This window comes from Tasmannia lanceolata, unplaced genomic scaffold (genome assembly GCF_043159265.1).
Source record: "Tasmannia lanceolata isolate RefF3 unplaced genomic scaffold, GAP_Taslan_0.1 ptg000024l, whole genome shotgun sequence".
Lineage (NCBI taxonomy): Eukaryota > Viridiplantae > Streptophyta > Magnoliopsida > Canellales > Winteraceae > Tasmannia > Tasmannia lanceolata.
In genome coordinates this window covers 13,091,309-13,114,634 of record NW_027518701.1, presented here as the reverse complement: position 1 = coordinate 13,114,634, position 23,326 = coordinate 13,091,309, and the positions used below count along the sequence as shown (strand labels likewise).

The 23,326-nt window shown below is 39.5% G+C and overlaps 1 long non-coding RNA gene across 1 annotated transcript in view; it reads left to right on the top strand.

Moving 5' to 3' along the window:
• LOC143857305 (uncharacterized) overlaps window positions 1-20,212 on the top strand; it is a 39,095-nt gene extending 18,883 nt beyond the window's left edge. Inside the window, exon 2 of the long non-coding RNA XR_013238586.1 lies at window positions 19,980-20,212. This is a non-coding gene — a long non-coding RNA (uncharacterized LOC143857305). The remainder of the gene's footprint in view (window positions 1-19,979) is intronic.
• The last annotated feature ends 3,114 nt before the right edge of the window (window positions 20,213-23,326 follow it).

The window sequence follows — 23,326 nt, the reverse complement described above, 5'->3', positions numbered from 1 at the left end:
TTCTCCCAAGGGAATTAAACACGGATGCCCTTGCCACCGATAGAATAAAGAAGAAGATAAAAGCTTTGCCTCTATGTAGGCTACAATGCAAGTTGAAGCTCCAAAGATGCTCTCAAGAATAAACAAGTTTAAGCCTAAACCAATCTCAAAAGATTTTCTCAAATCAAGGCACAAAGAGTTTGGTTGGTGAGAGAATTTAACCAAAAATAGTTCACAAATGATTTTCTATGGTTTGTTGAAGTTGGACAATGTTCCTCTCTTGTTTTAGACCCATTAGATGGGTATATATGGTGTCCCAACTCCATGTGACCGTTTGGGGGACAAAACAGTCAAAACTGGGTCAAAAATTCAACTAGCCGTTGGACAACAACGGCTATATTTTTTTGAATTCATAGTGTTCTCGGAGTTCCGAGACATTTCTCGGAGTTCCGAGCAAATTCTCGGAGTTCCGAGCAAAATTCTCGGAGTTCCGAGAATCCAAACAGAGCCTTTATTTTTAGAACCTGGACCATTTCTCGGAGCTCCGAGAATGGTCTCGGAGTTCCGAGCTCGGAGCTCCGAGAATAATTCTCAGAGTTCCGAGCCTGGATTTCCAGCAAACAGTGTTTCATTTGAAAAATTCATATCTCCCTCATTTCTCGTCAGATTTCGATGTTCTTATACTCTACGGATATGAGAAAAATGAGAGCTATCTGGTAAAAATATTTTCAAAAATATTTGAAAATGTTTTAAATAAGTTTTGATAGGATTTAGTTGCTGGTCCAGGTTGTTGCTTCGGAACTCTGTTTTGTTCTTTCTTGTGTTGAATGCCATATGGGTTCCAACATGTTGGTACACCACCATGGCCATTCACTTATCCATTTAAGTCCTTAAAGGGTGTGTTAGTCTCTTTGAAAAATATATTTTAGGGGTTTTAAGATGTGCCTTGATCAAGAGAAAACACAAGAGAGAAAGGTGATACATACTACCCTTTTGAACACTCTCTTGAATGAACTCTTGAGCCAATCTTCATTTGATCTTCAATGTGGTTCTTGGATTGCTTGTGGGATCTTCACTTGAGCTCCTTGCTTTAACATCTTCCAAGGATGATGCCACCAATGTGTTCAAGCTCCTTTGCATGTTGATCCTCAAGCATGTGTTGTGTTGCATTGTGTAATGGCGATATGACATGTCAAGCATGTCAAGTTCCTGTCTAAGACACAACACTCAAGGCAACTGATCAGTCCATAAACGACTAATCAATTTGTATTTGTTAATCATCAAAACAAGGTGATTCACTGAACCCATGGGGAACCCTTGGGCTTACAATCTCCCCCTTTTTTATGATGACAAACCAAATTGATTAGATAGGTGGGAGGAACCTCTTATGAGGATTAGATGGACAATTTAATCATGACTACTCTCCCTCAACATATGCATGAGATATATTCAACAAGGTATAATACAAGAATGCATATGATAATGGATCTAATCAATTATACAAATTCTCCCCCTTTTGGCATAAGCAAAAAGGAAGAATTAAGCACTTAAGCACAATACATAAAGCATCAAGATATACAATGAGAATATGATGCTCCCCCTAGTTTCTTGTCATGATTTACCAATTAAATTAATGTATATATGGCATGATAAGAGATAATCAACATAGGAAAGGAATGACACAAAATAAATCAAGCCTATGTTGGAAAAAACAAAGAGACATTCCAAATTTAGCACAACTTTTTAGGGTATATCTTAGTATATATATATATCCAATATAATTCTACCCTATGACCCGTAATATAATAATAGATTAGCAAGTTAAAGCTTATATTTTACTTATCATGAAAGAAAACAAGCAAGTTTAAAGTTTAGCATGATAAGCCCCCTTTTCTTTTTTTTCTTTTTTTTAAATTTAATGATATGCAATTTTTAGCATAATTAGTGGGAAAATGCTTGAATGGATAGTGTAAGCATCTTACAATGATCCATATAAACATAAAGATAGCAATAATTAGCTCTCCCCTTTGGTATTTGTCATTGGCCTTAGATAAACCTAAGATTTAAGGCATGACATGACCTAATAGGCCAAAGATATGACAATGGAATACTTGGCCACCAAAACTTATTCTTGGAATAGATGATATCATATTAGACCATCCAAGATAAGTCAAAAAGCCTAGAAGAATATGTCACTAAGACCTAGGCTATGGGCTTCTTGTCTTAAACTCTAAAACACACATAAAAGCACAAGACAAGCCCGAACAACTCATGTGGAGCAATCATGCTCCAAATGAGTGTACTTATCATATGTGAGGTGATAACCACATTAAGAATCATATGATAAGTAACTAAGGACAAATTTACCTTTAAGCTCCCCCTTTGAAAATGAATCATGCAATGCATGAATCCAAAGGGATGTCCTTGCATAGACTCCAAAGGTTTTTGGATATATTTTCTAAAAGATACCAAGTTAAACTCAACCCTTGGGCTACAATGACACTTGCTCTCCAAGTGTCAGTTTATCATGATAAAATGATAGCCATAGTCTAGCTCATCATGATAAACAAGCATAGCACAAAAGATTTTCAATCTTTGGCTCATGCTCCCCCTAAATGTGATATCATATTCTCAAATTCACGCTTTACTTCCCTAAGTATGTAACATACATAACTAGCTAGGGAGATCACATATAAATGTATACTTATTCATGTTTGAGATGTTGGCACAAGGCCAATTTGTTAGATATTTTAATTAAGGTGAATGTACCATCTCCCTCTTAGAATCTAAGAAGGCTAATGGCACCAATTGAGTGACTTTTAGGATTAAGGTTTAACATCTCATACGTGTAGATATTATCAAACAAGGGGTGATAACTATAGAATATATATATACCAATTTGAGTTCAATTCTATAGGACTAAGACATAGTGAGAATGGTCAATAAAATACCATGTCTTAGAGAGACATCCATGATTCATGAAGGTGAGAGTATACCTTATGAGAAAGATATGATCATCAAGGTTTCCATGGATAATCTACCATGTTTGGACACAAAGGGCATAACACATAATGTGCATGGTCCAAACATTACATCTACATCCACAACCACATGTAAAATGACAAGGCAGTAGGCACAAGGTGCATAAGCCCTATTGAAAACCAAAAATGTGTGGGAGGCACATGTTCCCATCACAATCTAATGTATACAACCACCTTAATGAATTTTAATTTTACTCAAGTGAGTAAATGCCCAAATATGATTCTAAATATCTATGATATTGTCATTTCAAGTCATACATTGAATCTAGATTCATGTTTCAACTTCTCTACATATTATATCATTTTGTGATTCTAGGGAAAGATCCAAGGAAAATAGAGTTTAAAGAATAATATTTTGGCATATTCACAACTTTCACTCAAAAACTATTTAATTGCCAAAAAAAATTTCCATTTAAGTTCAAGTCTTTAAACCTATGGGTTTCTTCTCTTTTTGGTTTTGCTAGAGAGATGTGATAGATCGTATAACCTAGCTTCTAGCAACTACCAAAATAATGTTCAAATATGATGATATACTTGTGAGTACAATTTGAACACAAGGGCACAAAGGTGTGGTTGAATATCCTGTAAGCACAATTTATGGTTTTCACATTAATGCTCTATTGTGGTTGTCATGTGGATGAAAGACATATTCTAAGTGCGATAAGATTTAAGTCATAGTGTGTGCACTTAGCAAAAATACATATAGATACATACAAGTCAAACAATATAAGTATATTGTATATATAGGTTGTTTCGTCACAAATGATTTGATCATGAAGCACACATCAACTAGATATTAAACATAAAATATCTAGGGGACCTTTTCCAATAGATATAACATTTTAGTGCAAGATATCAAAGCCTTATCAAGTTTCAAGCATAAAGACTTTGGATTTTCAAGGATGATCATTTGAAGCACAAAATATGGATACATGGCATTCAAGCAAGACAAGTATATTGTATCCAAACAAATTTTCATATGATATAAAATTAAAGCACATCCCCTAATCTAAGATAAACACAATACATATCATGTTGGGGTTTTTGGAACCCAAACTATCTTGGTTCCAAGCAAGTTTGCTCTAGGTGATAAGTCCTTTTTAACCCAAACAAACTTACTGCTTTTTACAAATCTAAACATACATTTAGATTTGTAATGTCCAAATCTACCACAAAAATCACAAGACATATATGAGTAGGTAGATGGACGGGATGAACATGATGATCTACAAGAATGGTCATGATGGCAATTATGTTTTACACTTTCTTGTAGTTTGTAATTTTCCAACTCAAGTTTCTCATTCTTGATTTTCAAATCATTGATTTCCATTTTAAAGTTATTTGTTTCAAGAGATGAGGAATTCTTGATTTTATCTTCTTCTTCTTTAAGAAGTTCATTTTCTTCTCTTAGTGATTTAATGGTTTCACTTAGTTCGATAAAATTATTTTCAAACATTTCATTCTCTTCACTAAGATGTGCATGGTCTATTTCTAGTGACCTAAACTCCTTGTGAATACTAGCTAAATTATTTTTTAAGTTTGAATTCTTAGTTAGTTGATCCTCAAGTTTCTTATTCAAATCTTGAAAAGCACAATGTAGTTCTTCAAATGTGAAATCAATATTTTCCAAAGCATTTTCATTAGATTTCTCAATTATTCCACTTAAGCATAGGATTTCACTTTGACAAGATTTTTCAAGTTTGTTTAAAATCTCTTTAGCATTAGTACATGAGGATACCTTCTCATAAATGTGTGGTGGTAATGTACAACATGTTGCAATTAGGGCTTTTGTATTTAATAAAGATAATTTTTTATTATATTCATTTAATCCTTTAGATTTAGCATTTAAAATAAATCCATTTTCAATTATCTTTACCATATCTTTATCTAGACCTTTTAAGTATGTCTTCATATGGATCAACCATGATCCATAATCCGAACCATCCAAAATAGGTAGTCTAGATCCCATCTTTTAAGTTGCCAAAAAAACTAGATCGTTCAACTCTTAACCGGTTAGGGTCTTAATCAAGAGCCCAAGCTCTGATACCAATTGAAATCCAAGTAGTGACTTGGTTTGGCAACCTAGAGGGGGGGTGAATAGGATGTTTATAAAACTTTTACCTTTTGAAAACTTTTACTAAAATTTCACCCAAGACTTATCCCTTGTTTAATTAAGTTTGAAATAGTTGAACTTAAACAATATTACAAATTAATATAAGTTCAAAAACCCTTGTTGATTAGCAAACTTAATTAGGTGATTTATAGCCTAGTTAGCAAGGTACCAATATTCAATCAAAACCAAAATGCTAACTACTCACTCAATTCCAAATATGTAAGAATGCAAGCACAAATAAATAAGAAAGTGAGAGGGAGAGAAAGATAGAGAAATACCAACACAAGTGACACAAAGATTTATAGTGGTTCGGCAAACGGCCTACTCCACTCTACTCAAGGTCGCACTTGAGGATTTCCACTATTGAGACCTCCACGACGCCCGGCTCCGAGGCTTTTACACTCCAAGGGAATTAGATAAGGATGCCCTTCCACCTTTACAATGACTCTCCTTCTCCGCCGAGTTCTAAGCGCTTTCTCCCAAGGGAATTAAACACGGATGCCCTTGCCACCGATAGAATAAAGAAGAAGATAAAAGCTTTGCCTCTATGTAGGCTACAATGCAAGTTGAAGCTCCAAAGATGCTCTCAAGAATAAACAAGTTTAAGCCTAAACCAATCTCAAAAGATTTTCTCAAATCAAGGCATAAAGAGTTTGGTTGGTGAGAGAATTTAACCAAAAATAGTTCACAAATGATTTTCTATGGTTTGTTGAAGTTGGACAATGTTCCTCTCTTGTTTTAGACCCATTAGATGGGTATATATGGTGTCCCAACTCCATGTGACCGTTTGGGGGGCAAAACAGTCAAAACTGGGTCAAAAATTCAACTAGCCGTTGGACAACAACGGCTATATTTTTTTGAATTCATAGTGTTCTCGGAGTTCCGAGACATTTCTCGGAGTTCCGAGAAAATTCTCGGAGTTCCGAGAATCCAAACAGAGCCTTTATTTTTAGAACCTGGACCATTTCTCGGAGCTCCGAGAATGGTCTCGGAGTTCCGAGCTCGGAGCTCCGAGAATAATTCTCGGAGTTCCGAGAATAATTCTCGGAGTTCCGAGCCTGGATTTCCAGCAAACAGTGTTTCATTTGAAAAATTCATATCTCCCTCATTTCTCGTCAGATTTCGATGTTCTTATACTCTACGGATATGAGAAAAATGAGAGCTATCTGGTAAAAATATTTTCAAAAATATTTGAAAATGTTTTAAATAAGTTTTGATAGGATTTAGTTGCTGGTCCAGGTTGTTGCTTCGGAACTCTGTTTTGTTCTTTCTTGTGTTGAATGCCATATGGGTTCCAACATGTTGGTACACCACCATGGCCATTCACTTATCCATTTAAGTCCTTAAAGGGTGTGTTAGTCTCTTTGAAAAACATATTTTAGGGGTTTTAAGATGTGCCTTGATCAAGAGAAAACACAAGAGAGAAAGGTGATACATACTACCCTTTTGAACACTCTCTTGAATGAACTCTTGAGCCAATCTTCATTTGATCTTCAATGTGGTTCTTGGATTGCTTGTGGGATCTTCACTTGAGCTCCTTGCTTTAACATCTTCCAAGGATGATGCCACCAATGTGTTCAAGCTCCTTTGCATGTTGATCCTCAAGCATGTGTTGTGTTGCATTGTGTAATGGCGATATGACATGTCAAGCATGTCAAGTTCCTGTCTAAGACACAACACTCAAGGCAACTGATCAGTCCATAAACGACTAATCAATTTGTATTTGTTAATCATCAAAACAAGGTGATTCACTGAACCCATGGGGAACCCTTGGGGAACCCTTGGGCTTACAATATATATATATATCCTTTTTTATAGTGACTACATTGTTTTAGATGATCCAACCGTAACTCTAAAACTCACTCAATTGGTACCCATAGCCCACTTCAAGTCAAGGGGGAGTCGGTACCATCACCCTTAATCAAGATACCTAAAACTTTGGCCATGTGTCATCATCTGAACCATCGATAAGTCATATGTGTAACTTACATGCCTTGGATCATGTAATCATGTCATCCAACCATTCAAAAAAAATAAAAATTCTCGGAACTCCGAGAAAAGGGACAGAGGGCACCTGGAAAGGTTCTCGGAACTCCGAGAAAATGTCTCGGAACTCCGAGAGTTCGTCCAGGTGGTCCTCGGATCTCCGAGAAATTTTCTCAGAACTCCAAGTTTAGGTCTAGTAGAAAATAAAAATAAAATGAGTGTGTTCTCGAAACTCCAAGATTTTTCTCGGAGCTCTGAGAATCGGGCCAGGAGCGTTAAAATCCCTGGACCCGGTTTTTTTTTTCTTTTTTTTCTCTCTTCTTTCCCTCTTCCTTCCATTTCTCCTCAAACCCTACCTCCATTTTCGTTGTTTTTCTTCCTTTTCTCCCTACACCTTCCTCCACAACCCTCTTCTCCCTTCAAAATCCCTCTCTTCTTCCTAAAAACTTTTTTTTCTTCTTCAAACCCTAAGATTTCACCCATTTTTCGTTCTTTCCTTCTTCTTTTCTCCATTTCTCCTAATTTCCTCCATTCTAGGGCTATTCTCTCTTTTTACACCATTATCCCTCTCTATTTCTCCTATTTTCCTTCATTTTAGGGCTATTTCTCCTTTTTATTTTTCTCTCCCCTCACATTTCCTCTCACAATGCCTCCTAAAACCAAAAATCTCAACATTGGAGGCTCTTCCCAAGCTGCAGACCCCGAATACGTTCCTGAAGAAGTTCCCGAGGAAGAAGGGCCTTCTCGGAAGAAGGCGAAGGCGAAGGCTGTGGCGGCCGAGGTTATGCCCAACTCATTTTTCACTGGGGATAAGGCCAAGAAACTCTGGGCCGACGTCGGCACTAGGGGCATCCTCACCGGCAGGTACATTGATCCCCCTATCCTTCAACATTTTGATTTACAGGCCAAATTTGATGCCCTTCATTGGACACCCATCCTTCACCTCAATGAACCAGTATACCCTCGATTGGTGCGTCTCTTCTATGGCAATCTCACCATTTCCCCTTCCTTCTTCAAAATCGAATCCAAAATCAAGAAAACAGTCATCAAACTCAACTATCACACCTTTACCACACTTCTTGGGATTAGCTCTGATGGCCTCTCACACTATTTCTGGCCGGAAGATGGGACACATTCACTTGATGATATTGATCATGACACTGTCTATGGTCGGATTACGCGGCGCTACCGCTCTAATATGCCCGTCCAATCCGCCGACCTCATTCCGGTTGCGCGCATGCTCCATAACTTCATGTACCACATCTTCATCCCTCGTGCTGGGATGCGTGAAGCCCTAAGACCCTTAGAGGCCTATATTATCTACAACATCCTAGAGGGCCGCCAGCTTTGTCTGCCTTATATCATGTTTCGCTACATATTTCAGACCCCTGGCCGCTACCGCTCTTCGTTACCCTATGGCATAGTTCTCACCCGTGTCTTCCGTCACTTTGGCATCACCTTGGATGGAGAAATGACCATGACTCCGACTGCCCCGTTTGATGATCAGACCTTTAACCGCATGGCTCTGAATCAAGCAGCAATTGACGTTGATTCTGACGATGGAGGCGGCTACGAAGCTGAGGCCCAGGCTGCATCGGCACCCCAGCCGTCACAGGATACATCTCAGTTCTGCACTCGCCAGGATTTGGCTCACATGCAGGAGGCTATTGCGCGATCCATGGCCACACAGTTTGCGCAGCTGTCTACCCATGTCGACTCTGCGATTTCGACTCGCTTCCAGACCCTGACTACCCACGTTGATGACCAGTGGGCCGCCTATTATCGCTACATCTCCAGTGATCAGTGGGGCCAGGCGCCGGGCAGTTCTTCTCATCAGCCACCGCCTCCTCCGGAGCAGTAGATGTCTCTCGTTCTCTGATGATGGATCCCATTTTGCTCTGTTTTAGGCTTCTCTATATGTTTCTATTTGCCTCGTCCTTGTATTATAAGTTGGTTGTATGGATCCTCTTTAGCTAGATGTTTCTCAAAGTCAGTTGGATCTTTTTGGGATGTATTTAGTTTATCAAATTCTGTCACTGTTATGATGTGTAGTGGATGCTATGTCCTTTGACTGATTGTATGCACTTTTATATATGCCATTTCACATCATCTATATATATATATATATATATATATATATCTTTGCTTTACTGTGCCGTGTGCTTCTCTGTTCTATTTTTTGCTCACATACCTTGTCTTATGCCTGCTTTCTCTGTTGCATTGCACTTCACTTGTCTCATTGGCTCTCACCTACCCTCTTTCCTTTTGTTCCACCTTTTTGGTGATGACAAAAGGGGGAGAATATTTGAGCTCCCAATGCATATATTAAGAGGAGCAAAGCTCTATGCTTATAATTTTGCAATCAAATTTCAATCATTAAAAGTAATGCCTTACATGTTCAATTAAATCAAACTCTTAGGGGGAGCCCAAATTGTTTTATTCATCCCTAAAGGGGGAGCTCCTACCCTAAAACAAATTATGTTTGTCATCATAAAAAAGGGGGAGATTGTTAGCCCAAGGGTTCAACAAGTACTCCCATTGAAATGTTTTGATGATTAACAAACTCAATTTGTTATAAAATAAAGGCTTTATACACTAATGATTTCCATTGGCAAAGTTATAATGTTCACAGCATAGTATCTTCAAGAGTGCATGGCAAATGGCAATTCATTCAAGCTCGAAGTGATATCAAAGGCATCACCATCTCAAAGGTAGTCAAAGACAAGGTTGAACTCAAGCCTAACAAGAATGGTAATCATCTCAAAAGTTCAAGCTTGGCTCAAGCATCAATGGAGTTGAGTGAAGAGATGTCAAGGCCTCTACAAGGTGCCAACAAGATTGAAGACCAAGTCAATTTAGAATGTAAATGGTCCTTCATGTTTAATCTAGGTCTATGGCACAAAGGAGATTTAAAATCAATCTAATTAGAACTTAATAGGTTTGTGAATGATCATAGTGGTGTCCCAATATTGTTGGACCCTCATGACATTCTAATTATCTTGATAAATCAAAGTTCCAAAAGCCCAAACGAAAACAGCCAAAATATAAGAAAAAATCTACTATTGTAGGCTTCCCGGAACTCCGAGAATATTCTCGGAGCTCCGAGCTCGGAACTCCGAGAATTGTTCCAGGTTAAAAAAAAATAGACTCGGAGCTCCGAGCCCGGAGTCCGAGAAGACCGTTGGAGAGCTAAAAAATTGTGTATTTTTTTCTCCTCTATAAATAGGAACCATGAGACTCTTGGAAGATCACCTAAGGAGTTTACAAAGATTTCAAGAGCACTAAAAGGCATTTATTCTCCTTCTCTTGAAGATCTTCATTCTCCATCTCTCTCTTGTGGCATTTACCTTAGATTATTCTTGAGAGACTTTAGGACCTTCATTTGTTCATCTTGTTCTTGTGAGAGTGAGTGAGCTTTACTTTCAATTAGCCTATCTAGAGGCAAGCAAGCTTTTTCATTTCATCTTCTTTGTATTTGGCACAAAGGGCGCCGTAGAAGACCCTTGGAGCGTGAAGCTCGATTTGTACAAGGCGGAAGGAACACCGTATTTAAGTTCCTTAGAGAAGATAGTGGAATCCTCAAGGAGAGTAACTTGAGAAGAGTGGAGTAGGTCTTGAGCTAAGACCGAACCACTATAAAAATCTTTGTGTCAAAGCTTCCTCGTCTCTTCACCTCTTCTCTTATGGTAAGCTTTTTTACTATTGCTTTAAATACTATTTTTGATTTCCTATTCAATCTAAAACTAGCGCAATCTAAGTTTTCAAAATCCTTAAAATTTGAAAAGAAACCCAATTCACCCCCTCTTGGGTTGCTAAGTGGAATTTCAGTTTTCTTTATTGCCATATCACATGCTTAGCTGTAGTCTTTTACAGCTTTTTCAGTTTATTATATCTCATCATATTTGTTCTTTTATCATCTGCTTAGCTGTAGCTATGCATGTATTTGTTTACCGCTTTCTTAGATGTGTTGAGTTAGGATCAGATGTGATGAGTTAGGACTTCGAGGTTTACTTTTCTTTATTTATCCCTGAGTCATGCATGCTTAGGTAGACATTTTCTCCGGGATCTTTTTTCCATTACACATGATTTTCGCCCAAAACTCTTCAAAGTTAATAATAAATGGCATAAGAGACCGAGTTCGCTCAGGCGGATTGGGGTGCTCTTCGGACCTTCCTCATTCGTAATCAGGCACAGACCCATATATATTTCTGGTTATCCATTACACAGAGAATTTATTTATTTTTGTTCCATGGCCTATCCATGGATGGCGACTCTGAGTTATTTTAGGTACGTCTTGGTTTCAAAGCTTTTGTCTCCGGATCAAGAGGTATCTCATTTTATATCGTCACTTGCGCTATGTTATGGGGGGTGGCACCGTTTTGAGAGTTCCTTGGTAGAGCTCTCCTTCATGTGGAGATCCCAAAGGATCGACGGGGGACCCGTTCCTCGCTGCCTCCTCAGGATCGGGGTCCACACCTGTATACAACTAGCATCTATCTTGCCACATGCATGAGATGTGGAGTGACTTATCTCAGTCACTCGGGTAGTGGACCCTAAGCAAGATAGAATGGGTATGTGTGGACCCCAATTCGAGAGGACAGGTGTTGAGGGACGCGAGATCCCCCTGCAATCCTATGAGATCTCCACAACGTGAATGAGAGCTCTACCAAGGAACTCTCGAAATGGTTGCCACTCTCACAGCATAGCACGAGTGGCGATACAAAATGAAAGAGATACCTCTTGATCCAAGGATAAATCCCCAAATCAAGATGTACCTAAAAATAACTCAGAGTCGCTATCCATGGATAGGCTATGGAACCAAAAAAATAAATGCTCTGCTTGCAACGGATAACCAGAGATACAGAAGGTCCGTGCCTGGTTACGAATGGAGAAGGTCTGAAGAGCACCCCCAATTCGACCTAGTGCGAACACTTAGTCTCTTATGCCATTTTTATTAACTCCAAAGAATTTTGGGCGAAAATCACGTGAAATAGGAATGGAATATCCCCAGAAGATGTCTATCTAATCATGCATGACTCGCGGATAAGAAGCGCACACAAAATAATAAAAGAAGTGTCACCTAAGCATTATTAGGTTATGAGTGACATGCCTAATAGGTGTCTAAATTCTGATGGACAAATACATACATATTACAGCTGAAGGTATAAGGTTTGCACAGGATAAGGAATCTAAAAATAGCAGTTAATCATGAAATGAATTAAAATACAATAAACGAAGTAAAGAATAAACAGAAATGTAGGTAGATAAAAAGAATGAGCATATGAACGAAGTAAAGAATAAACAGAAATGCAGGTAGATAAAAGAATGAGCATGCGAGAAAGCCAAGAAATGAACACACACTATCATGATTCTATGCAAAAATCATCATCAATATACAAACACAAAGCCCTAAAGTGCTAACAACAGACCCTAAGACTCTAATGCTCAAGTCTGAGTCTTTAGATGATCTAATGTTCATCCAAAGAAGCCTACGTATCCCCGCCTCCACGAGAATCAAGACAACGTAGTTCTTCGCACCTATTCTAAGCTATGATGCCTAAGACATCTAGACCTCTATCCTAGACTCGACCTAAAAGACCGGACTAGTTATTAAAGCTTCTTGTGCGATTATTTAAATTCCAGTGGATTGTGGATTTTAGGACACCCTATATGCCCTAACTAAATGCATGTTAGCCCTAAGCTAATGCAAGTGGTTCCTACAACCTATGCATAACTAGGCTGTGTGTCCTAAGAAAAATAATGGGATTACTAACACATCTTAGACCTAGTCATCAGTCGGCGATGTGAATCGCTAACTGACCAGACGCAGGCGCTCCTAGCTAGGACAAACTTCTAACTCTAACACATACACATCAAGCACACGACAAATCAAGGACAAACTCCTAGCTCTAAAAAACTTTATCTTGAACAAACTCCTAACTCTAAAGGAAGAGCTTTTTGAAAATAATTTATAAAAGTTTTTTGTGTTTTTTAAAGAATTCAAATAATTTATTTACAAAGTTTGGCTGGACTTGGGATAAAGATCCCAAGCTGCACTACGTACCTCGTGGAAGAGGATCAAGCCAACGTAGTTCGAAAGCAAACCTTCCTAACTACTCACAAAATACTTTAAATTTTCAAGTGCTGTTAATGTTTTTGGAGTTTAAAGTGAGTTAACACCCTTTCGGATAAAGGGGATCCAATAGAAGAGCCTCTAAACCCACCATATCGCTCCCTAAAGCCTAAGGGGAAAGAAATCAAAACGGGGAGAACCAAAACCCCAAGGAAAAGAACAATCTCGAAGAGACAAAAATAAAACTAATGAGCCCTAATCAATCTCCAAAGGAGACGATATTTAACCCGCGAAGGAAAACCCTAAACAAACGAGAGATGAAAAGCATCTAACCCTAAGGGTAAACTTCTAAACAAAAGGGGACAGAAAAACTCTATAAGAAGATCTACTAAACGATTAGTCACTTAGTAAGGGTCCTAACTAGTTAAAACACTATAAGATGAGGGAATCTCTTAACCTGCGAAAACTCTAAGGCAGGAAGGAAAGAGATTGGCTCAAGAAATGCTCCATCGTCGCCGCCTAAACCCGAGAGAAGTGTTCCCAAAATCGATGGAATCCCAAAATTCGAAAAGGATCCCGAGGAACTTGCAAAGAATAGTTCCGAAAAGAAAGGAAACCCCTCAAACCCTGCGAAGACCCTAAGATGGGGAAAATGATAGGAAGGGCAAGGGGTTGGCTCTCAAGAAACATTCCGTCATCGCCTCCTAAACCCGAGAGAAGGATTCCCAAAATTGATGGAATCCCGAAACTCGAAAAGGACACCCGAGAAAATGTCCCCATAATCAATGGAATCCCGAAGCTTGAATAGGATCCCTAGGAACGTGAGGAGACTAAACCCGAAAAAGAGGAAATCCAGAACCTTGTCAGAAATAATGATCATGAAGAAGAGGAAACCCCTAAGCCCCATGAGAACTGATAGCTTCGAAAGAGATGAGACCTCTAAGTCTCATAAGAAACCCTGGACAAAGGGAAGAAACATAAGGGCAAAGGGTGTCTGACAATAAATGGGAGTGACTCAAATGAGTGCCAAACCACTCTCTGATAGAAATCCTAAGTACGAGAGAGGACTCTAGAAACTTAGAACAAGATCCGAATAAGAATGCTGAATCCAAAGGAGAATGAGGAGACATAAGAATCTCGAAATAACATAATCGATGTCCCCTCCCCCCAATCCCCTCCTTCAAATACTCCTGAAATAGTCACTAAATCCAAATGAGATCAAGCTCGAGAGTGAGCATTCACTTTGCTTATCTTCTTATGGGAAAACATCCTCCATGAGTAATTCTCGAGGCTAAATTATATATATATATATATATATATATATATATATATATATATATATCCATGAGAGTGAATTTCAAAGGCTGCAGTGCGACACTCTATTGACCAATCAACACGTCAAACTCAAAATATGAAATGGGTATACATATTATGAAAACATGTCCTACTGTGATAAAACAAAAGGACGGTCCAATTCCATATATGTTTCAATATGATCCTGGTATCATGATTCATTAGAGTTGTAAACATGAATGAACATAAACAATGGCAAACCTTCATGATTGTATATATTCAGATCATCGCATCTATAATGATATCAGATTTTTCTTTTTGTATCAAGTAGTTGATATGAGGTTGAACATCAAAGTAAATCCTATGTTCTATAGAATCTACATGCGCCATTTGGTAACCGAACTCAAATTTCAGCTGTAGTTATTGAGACTACCATAAGAGATAATTACCCACACCATAGGCCTCTCAAACTCAAGTACTTCTAATTCAATTAGAATATAAGACCACACAGACCTTTTTAAGGATTTTTAAATCAAATTATTGTCAATAACCACCTGAAACCTTAGAGCATGCAATAGACAATGATTATGTAAGAAGATGCATTTCAGTTATGTCCAAAAATAATCTAGTAAAGAAATATTCTATGAGAGTTAAAATTCCAGTACTATTTTCTTTCAGTTTTCAGGCTTATAGCATACATAGATTTATGAGTTAATGGGGCCAGTTACTTTGAGACATCATACATATAATGATTTCTTTGCAAATTTATTACCTTGTCTTCACAGGACTATTAAATTCAGCATGTACAAGCAATCATCATGAATATAAACCGCCATATCTTTTATTGACAGAACATTTGTCAACCCTTTAGAAATGCTCAAAAGAGGATTCAAGATAACAAAATCAGCAAGTATAAGATATTGGTATATTTTTTTAATTTTTTTCTTTTTTAGAGATGCAATCTCTGTAAACCAAGCAGGGTTATTATATGAAATTTGTAATGGTTACTTCATTCCATGAGATATGAACAATGCAAGCATTAAGATGAAAACACAGTTATGGAGCTGACTACAACATTCCAAAGGAAATGGAATGGCACACTCAGTAGAATTGATCATCATCTTGTAGTCTCAAAACACATTGGATAAGACTAATCCCTTTCATGCGAAACTTAAGGTTTTTGCCTAAGATCCAAAAGAGAATTATAACAGATCTTGACAATATAACACGACCTTTTTGCTATCTAAAAAAAAACTAAATGATACATCTCTCATGTCAGAACCCAATATTGGCCAAGCATGAAACTGACCCAACACTTTTAGTATCACGACTAGCATCACAAACTAGGAAAAGCATCACAATCAAATTATGCTATTATTACAAACAGATAGAGCAATCATCAAAGGAGAAAAACATGTTAATCAGGTATAAAACAAAGCCAACATCTCTATCATCAAGATCAGCACTGAAGTGCTAATTGAAACAACAGAATCTTCATATGGACGCTAGGGATTACCTTACTAGGGAGAGATTTCGGAGATTTGTTGGAGATGTTTGATCTAACAATCTTCTTGATGGAGGAACTGCTATCGTCAACAAGCAGTGAGATGATTGAAGGAGCCAAGGTAGAGATCCCAGAATTGCGGAGAATTCCAACAAGATTCTCAGTCTTCCATGATATTCAAGGGCTGGATTGTGAGCAACGGAAATGGATCTCGGTTTTTTTTTAAGAGGAGAAAATGAGCTGGGTTTAGAGTTTGGATGGATTTGGGGCTTTAGATCTAGAGTTTCTGATGGTGGAATTTCTAAACCTAGAGTTTGGAATTTCAGTAGTGGTTTCAAAGATGGTAATAGCTAAAACGGATGGGGAGAAGCGGGTGAGAATGATGGTTGGTGACAATGACGGTTGGTGGCTGTGATGGTATAGAAGTAGTTAGAATGGGGGTGGGTCGAATTTGTAGAGGGATTTTGGGTGGCAAGGAAGGTGGCGTTAATGGGGACAACGAGGATGGTCAGAAAAATGGTGGCTGGAGATGGGGATTCTCTGAAGTAATGGAGGAATGAAGTGGGTTTTGGTGAAGGATCAAAACAGAGGAAGGATTTGATAGTGGCTGTGAACGATGGTGATGGAGGAGGTGGTTAGAGGTTGAAAATGGTTGGGTTAGAGGCAAGGGCCGGATTTGCAGAGGTGGTTAGGGTGGAAGAAACGGGTTTGGGGTGAAGAGATGAGAGGGGTTTAAGGAAGGAAATGGGGGGAAGGGTTTGGATGGGGTTTGATGGAAGAAGAAGAAATGGGTTTAGGTGATGGTGGATGTGATGAAGATAGGGGTGTGGGTGCGGGTTGATCGGAGAAGATAAGATGGCTGGCCGGATTCCGGCGAAAATCCCACCAGAGAAGAAGAGGGAAAGGAGCAAAATCTAAGGATTCAATGGGGTTATAAGAAATGAAAAGGGGGGCTGTGAAGATGGGAGGTGGGGTTTTGAAGATGATGGTGTGGTTTGGCCAGAGATAGGGGTGGAAGATGGGGTTTTGGATTGGGTTGGATTGGGGATGGCGTTGAGGAAGAAGAAGATGGGGGTGGGTTTCCGGCGAGCTTCTCGCCTGAGAAGGAGAGGAAGACCGGCCATGGCCTCTTCCATGGATATGACCGACACCTCCAATGAAAAACCTGTCAAACTGACATCGTCTGCCTTCCCAGCCATAGGCTCCTGTGAAATCTGCCCAATCTCTAAATCTGGGTCACCCTTTACAGTCACTACCCTGCTGTTATGAATAAACTTCAACTTCTGATGAAGGGTAGAGGGGATAACTCCGACCTTATGCAGCTAAGGTCGACCCAATAACAACAAGAAAGAAGCTTTAATCTCCAATACTTGGAATTCTATGTCAAAGTCTTCTCCCCCTATCTGGATTTAAGTGGCCAGGGTTCCGTTGACATCTCGCCGGGTGCCATCATATGCTAATATACCCTGCTCTTAAGGAATGAGATCCCCGGGCCCAAAGCCCAAAGTTGCAGCAGTACTTGGTGGACAAATATTCAGAGCAGACCCATTGTCGACTAGTACTTGGGTACCCTCTTCTTGTTGCAGATTACAGTGATTTTGAGTGAACGGCTGTGATCTCTTCCTTCAGGAGGTAAATCATCGTCTGTGAAATATATGGCATTGGAAGTCTTAGCCACAACGACTAGGCTTACCAATTCATCGGGTGTAATCTTAGTTGACACCTGAGCAGCATTCAATTCTCTGAGTACAACTTTCCTGTGCTTAGACGAAGACATAAGTAGACCCCAAATGGAAACGTTTGCTTGGGTCTTCTTCAACTGCTTTAACAAATTATCTTCTTCCTCATCTGCACTCAGCCTATTCTGCCCCTGATTCTCGGCTGCTCTTACTGCTTCCGTAGGATTTTCTGCTCTCAACTCCGCGGGCTTGAATACACGGCCACCCCTGGTAACATGACGAAGCTCGTCACACTGATCTTCTAATAGAAGCAAATCATTTGCATCCATTCTCAAAACATACGGAGTTTCATTTATCTCTTCTTCCTCAAAATCATCAATCCTTAGCACATAAGGAGTTTCTTTCTCTGCCCCAATATCTTCGCATCGAAGGACATATGGGTGAGAGGATGCCTCTGCCAGACCGGTACTACCCATCCAGAGGGCATAAGACCCTTCTCTTTCCATCTTATGTTATAAGGTTCATCAGAAGTGATTACACAAATGAGAGCGGATGGATCAAGAACTGGCTCCTCGACAAAAATGGCGTTCGTCGCTGGAGGAGGAATAGCACGATGGTTAGGAAGGGGATTCTGAGTTACATTGGGCCTCTCCACCTCAAGCTTTCGCTTCTCTAACATAGTCTGGAGCGCATGCTTTAAAGCCAAACATCTTTCAGTGAGGTGACCCGAATTTCTGTGGTACTCACAATACTGGTCTAATCTCCAGTACGGGGGCAGCGAGTTGCGTACTGGCCTGATTTCGGGTAGTCTAATTTTCTTATCCCTTATCAACCTTTTCAGAATCATAGGTAAAGGATACAGGAGTGGATCAAAGTGCCTCTGAGGTTTCTGCTCTACTGGTGCTGGCGCTGGCTTTGCCACTTCCGTTACAGTCCTGGCCGCTGGGCGAACATAGTTCACATGGTCTACTTCTTTCTGTACGACCACAGGTCTCTTTCCTTCTCTAATGTCCGATGGAAGTCTGGCCCTCAGACCCTTAGCTATTGCATCCTCAGTCCTCGTCCCAGTCTTAATCAGATGATCAAAGTTGGTGTAATGCTAAGGGGACATGAAATGGAAATACTGCGGCGACAAACCCCTAATCACCAGCTTGATCTGATCTTCTTCTGATAGCCTCTAACTTAGCTGGGCAGACTTTCGACGCCAACGATGGATGAAAAATGTAAAGGTCTCCAAAGAACCTTGCTTTAACTGCTTGAGGTCTCTCTTGGTAACCTCTATTCCTTCCTCCATAGAAAACTGCTCTACAAATTTGTTGGAGATGCTTTGCAAGGTCTTCACCTCTTCGGGTTTCCGACGCATAAACCACTTCTTTGCAACCCCGGTAAGAGACATCGAAAAGACCCTGGCCATTTCCTCAGGAGCTAGCCAATACACCACCTCATATGATTCCGGGGACACCCAGTCCCATCATATTTGTCATAATCGGGGGTTTTGAATTTCGGGGACAAGGTGACTCCAGGAGACATTATCAGCTCGGATATATCAAACTGCTTTGGGTCTTGCTGCTTCAAACTTTCCATGTCTTTTGTCAGCTTCTCCAATTGATTAGCTACCTGCTTCTCCTTATTATACCGGGCCATATCTGGAATGCAATATTCTTCAGCGTACTACTCTTCATCTAGGTAGACATCTACTGGTGGAATGAAAGGACGGTTCAAGTTTGCAGGGCTCAGATTTGTAGGTATAACGGGAGGGGGTTGAACTGCAGGTGCTCTAGAAGTAGAGACCTTTTCATTAGACTGGGCTTTCATTTGGGCCATCTCTTCTTTCATAGAGGCCATATCCCGAGTAAGATTCACCATCATCTCTTGAATTTTAGCTAGCGCATCATTGGGTTCAGCCATTTGGACAGATTCTAAGGATTCAGATGACTCGGATAAAGAGGGCGCAGATTGCTCAGGTAAGGTTAGCGGTTCAAATTGACGAAGGAGTCTAGACGTCATTGACTGTCTAGACCACGCAGGTTGACTGACACTTGAGGGAGCGATGTTTGCTCGATTTTAGAATCCTGTACTGGAAATTAACATACTAAATTAAAACGATAACAATTGAGATAAAGTATTTTGTACCAATAAAGATAAGAGAAAATCATGAGTACTATTCCATTGATCAATAGTCAAACCGTAGTTACAATCAAAACATTAATCTTTGTTAACTATTTACAATGAAATTTGAAGAAATTAAAATGACAATTTCATGCAAAAAGGAATCTTTAAAGCTCTCTAATTCGAGCTTTCCGGTTCGCAGGCTCCTCCAGTATTTCTCCCTTCCGAAGCCTAGACGTGAAAGCAAATCTCTTCTCTGTGACTTTGTCTCTCCAAGCAGCTACTATGGGTCCAATTCCATATATGTTTCAATATGATCCAGGTATCATGATTCATTAGAGTTGTAAACATGAATGAACATAAACAATGGCAAACCTTCATGATTGTATATATTCAGATCAACGCATCTATAATGATATCAGATTTTTCTTTTTGTATCAAGTAGTTGATATGAGGTTGAACATCAAAGTAAATCCTATGTTCTCTAGAATCTACATGTGCCATTTGGTAACCGAACTCAAATTTCAACTGTAGTTATTGAGACTACCATAAGAGATAATTACCCACACCATAGGCCTCTCAAACTCAAGTACTTCTAATTCAATTAGAATATAAGACCACACAGACCTTTTTATGGATTTTTAAATCAAATTATTGTCAATAACCACCTGAAACCTTAGAGCAAGCAATAGACAATGATTATGTAAGAAGATGCATTTTAGTTATGTCCAAAAATAATCTAGCAAAGAAAGATTCTATGAGAGTTAAAATTCCAGTACTATTTCCTTTCAGTTTTCAGGCTTATAGCATACACAGATTTATGAGTTAATGGGGCCAGTTACTTTGAGACATCATACACATAATGATTTCTTTGCAAATTTATTACCTTGTCTTCACAGGACTATTAAATTCAGCATGTACAAGCAATCATCATGAATATAAACAGCCATATCTTTTATTGACAGAACATTTGTCAACCCTTTGGAAATGCTCAAAAGAGGATTCAAGATAACAAAATCAGCAAGTATAAGATATTGGTATATTTTTAATTTTTTTCTTTTTGAGAGATGCAATCTGTGTAAACCAAGCAGGGTTATTATATGAAATTTGTAATGGTTACTTCATTCCATGAGATATGAACAATGCAAGCATTAAGATGAAAACACAGTTATGGAGCTGACTACAACATTCCAAAGGAAATGGAATGGCACACTCAGTACAATTGATCATCATCTTGTAGTCTCAAAACACATTGGATAAGACTAATCCCTTTCATGCCAAAACTTAAGGTTTTTGCCTAAGATCCAAAAGAGAATTATAACAGATCAAGATCTGAGACAATAAAACATGACCTTTTTGCTATCTAAAAAAACTAAATGATACATCTCTCATGTCAGAACCCAATATTGGACAAGCATGAAACTGAACCAACACTTTTAGTCTCACGACTAGCATCACAAACTAGGAAAAGCATCACAATCAAATTATGCTATTATTACAAACAGATAGAGCAATCATCAAAGGAGAAAACATGTTAATCAGGTATAAAACAAAGCCAACATCTCTATCATCAAGATCAACACTGAAGTGCTAATTGAAACAACAGAATCTTCATATGGAAGCTAGGGATTACCTTATTAGGGAGAGATTTCGGAGATTTATTGGAGATGTTTGATCTAACAATCTTCTTGATGGAGGAACTGCTATCGTCAACAAGCAGTGAGATGATTGAAGGAGCCAAGGTAGAGATCCCAGAACTGCGGAGAATTCCAACAAGATTTTCAGTCTTCCATGATACTCAAGGGCTGGATTGTGAGCAACAGAAATGGATCTCGGTTTTTTTTTTTAAGAGGAGAAAATGAACTGGGTTTAGAGTTTGGATGGATTTGGGGCTTTAGATCTAGAGTTTCTGATGGTGGAATTTCTAAACCTAGAGTTTGGAATTTCAACAGTGGGTTTCAAAGATGGTAATAGCTAAAATGGATGGGGAGAAGAAGATGAAGAAGGTGAGAATGAGGGTTGGTGGCTGTGATGGTGGGGAAGTAGTTAGAATGGGGGTGGGTCGAATTTGTAGAGGGATTTTGGGTGGCAAGGAAGGTGGCGTTAATAGGGACAATGAGGATGGTCTGAAAAACGGTGGTCGGGGATGGGGATTCTCAGAAATAATGGAGGAATGAAGTGGGTTTTGGTGAAGGATCGAAACAGAGGAAGGATTTGATAGTGGCTGTGAACGATGGTGATGGAGAAGATGGTTTGAGGATGAAAATGGTTGGGTTAGAGGCAAGGGCCGGATTTTCAGAGGTGGTTAGGGTGGAAGAAACGGGTTTGGGGTGAAGAGATGAGAGGGGTTTAAAGTAGGAAATGGGGGGAAGGGTTTGGATGGGGTTTGATGGAAGAAGAAGAAATGGGTTTAGGTGATGGTGGATGTGATGAAGATAGGGGTGTGGGTGCGGGTTGATTGGAGAAGATAAGGTAGCTGGCCGGATTCCGGTGAAAATCCCACCGGAGAAGGAGGGAAAGGAGCAAAATCTAATGATTCGATGGGGTTATAAGAAATGAAAAGGGGGGTTGTGAAGATGGGAGGTGGGGTTTTGAAGATGATGGTGTGGTTTGGCCAGACATAGGGGTGAAAGATGGGGTCTTGGATTGGGTTAGATTGGGGATGGGGTTGAAGAAGAAGAAGATGGGGGTGGGTTTCTGGCGAGCTTCTCGCCGAAGAAGGAGAGGAAGACCGGCTCCCTCTCTTCCTCTTTCTCTGCCTCTTTTTTTTTTTTTTTGCCTCCTCCTCCCTCTGCTATCTCCCTTCTCTCTGCTATGCTCTTTCTCAGTATTTTTCTGCAAGATGAGAAACCCTCTTTGCGTTGGGTTCTATACTCTGTGGGGCAATGGAGGTGGTAGTTCTAAAAGGGGGGTTGGATTTCCATTGGGGTAGGATTTAATGGGATCCTTGGCCAGACTTGGGTTGGAGAAGGCAGGATTTCGGTGGTAATCGCCGGAGAAGATGTCTTAAATGGGTTTGAGAGTGATGGCTGTAGAGATGGAGGTGTAGAGAGGGTGGAGAAGGTTGCCAGAGATGAGGTTTGTGGTGGTGGATGAAGGAGATGGGGGAAGATGGGTTTGGATATTAGGGATCTCTCTTTTCTTCCTCTCTCTGGTTTTTTTTTCAAGAAAATTAGTCTCCTCTCCTACAAACCCTAGTTCGATGGATTTTATTAAAGGGAAATGATAAATTTGACCCCCCAACTTCACCCTTGGACAGCCCTATATAGTGAATTCGTAACCACTTTTTAGATTAGCAAAGGGGGGCCTGGCAGAAAACAGGGGTAGATGAATTCCCTTTTCTCTCTCCTAATCTCAACCCTTCATTTGCCTTCGCAAATGAGGGGTTAAGATCAAAACCCTAAAAATATCTAGGAAGCTTCCTAAGATGCTTCCTAACTAATCATAGTCTTAAGCTTCTCACTAACCTAGCTTAGGGCCTAATGGTGACTTAGAGGGGAGGAAAAGCATCTTCACTATTTACAAAATTGTCCTGGCCTCGGATAATGC